The following is a 1,513-nucleotide window of genomic DNA, read 5'->3' on the forward strand; positions in this document are numbered from 1 at the left end:
ATACACATACACTTTTATTCAAAAACCTCAAGCTGCTCTTGTGTAATAAATTCTTACCATTTAAATCTTGACCTTAGTGGACCTTGGAGATGACATAGGCTGGCCCTATTTTCCAGTAGCTGGGGCTTCCATTCAGTTGAGATGCAGAGGTGGACTGCACTTTCAGAATCGGCAGACCAGGGGAAGTTTCCAGATGCCATTCCTTACCTGGCTCCCTCCCTCCAGTAGGCTGGAGCTTGACTATGTGTACCCTTCAACCTGAACCTACCTGGTCCTGAGAAACAAAGGCATCTCCCTAGACGTGCTCTCCACACGTTCACCTCTGCCCCATGACACCTGTGCGTTGCCTCTTCTTAGAGTGCTCATTTGTGTGGAGGAAAAGGGACCATTAGGTCCCTTACCCATAACTCAGATGGTTCCCTTGCGTAGTCTAGTATGTGTGGTCCTGGGCCCCTTGGAGTTGACACTGACAGGTAGGGTTGGGTACTAACCTATAACTCAAGTACAGGACCAGTGTGCCCTGCACTGTTTGTCATCTACTGTGAACACCTGTGGCTGCCTCAGCGCCCTCTTCTGGACCCAGGTGCTGGTGTGATTCTCCCCAGCAGCTGCCCTCAGTTAATACAGCTGCTGGGTAAAGACAAGACAGTGTTCTTTCACCTGCCTTCTAGAGTTGGCAGTAGGGCTGAGTTCTTAACACCCACCATGTTAGTCAGCTCTGGTTCACAATAACCCAGTGTTTGTCCCAAATAGATTTTAATGCATCATAGGTAGACTTGTCCCAGGGCTGGCTTCTGGTAATGTCTAAGCTTAAAACCAGCTCAGTTTGTTGCACTAGGCCTTGAAGCCTGGACCTAAAGTTGACCAGGTGAGAGACCTCCCTCTTAGGTAACCAGGGACAGTGCAGTCATGCTGCCTGTCCTAGCCGCCTCCTCACAGCAGTGCTTAGGGGAGACCGGCCATGCATGTGCGTTAAAGCGTAGCAGCCAAACACAGGCAGCAAGGCTGCTCTTGACCAAGGCCACAGGCCCCTAGAGTTTCCCTAAGACCCTTGCCTCAGGACCCATGCAGCTCAGCCATCAAGATTCTTCCCTTTAAAAAGCAGCTGCACAGGGCACATCCTCAGCTCCCAAATTGTCCTTCCTGCTCATCAGATAATGCTAGCCAAGCTGGAAAACTCCTCCGTCCTCCTACACTCTGCCCCTTCCCAAAGCTGCATTTCTGAAAGGCATAAGATAGCCCTACCAAATGTACAATTGGGAATCAGATTGAAAGGAAGTGTTCAGGTAATTTTTCAGAATCCAGGTGGGGATGATGGAAACAGGAGCCACGCATGTACCTCTGATGCAGGGGCTGAGCGGCTTTCATGATTCAAGCCCACTGGGGGGCGGTATAGCTCCTTGGTTTTAGTAACAGCTGAGCTGGAGCGATGCAGTCATGTCTGGGCAACTCAACTCAGCAGTTGACTCCGAAAGACCTGGAGGCCCTGGGGGTCTGTGTGTTCCCGTGTTAT

This window comes from Nannospalax galili, unplaced genomic scaffold (genome assembly GCF_000622305.1).
Source record: "Nannospalax galili isolate Female #2095 unplaced genomic scaffold, S.galili_v1.0 scaffold1138, whole genome shotgun sequence".
Classification (NCBI taxonomy): domain Eukaryota; kingdom Metazoa; phylum Chordata; class Mammalia; order Rodentia; family Spalacidae; genus Nannospalax; species Nannospalax galili.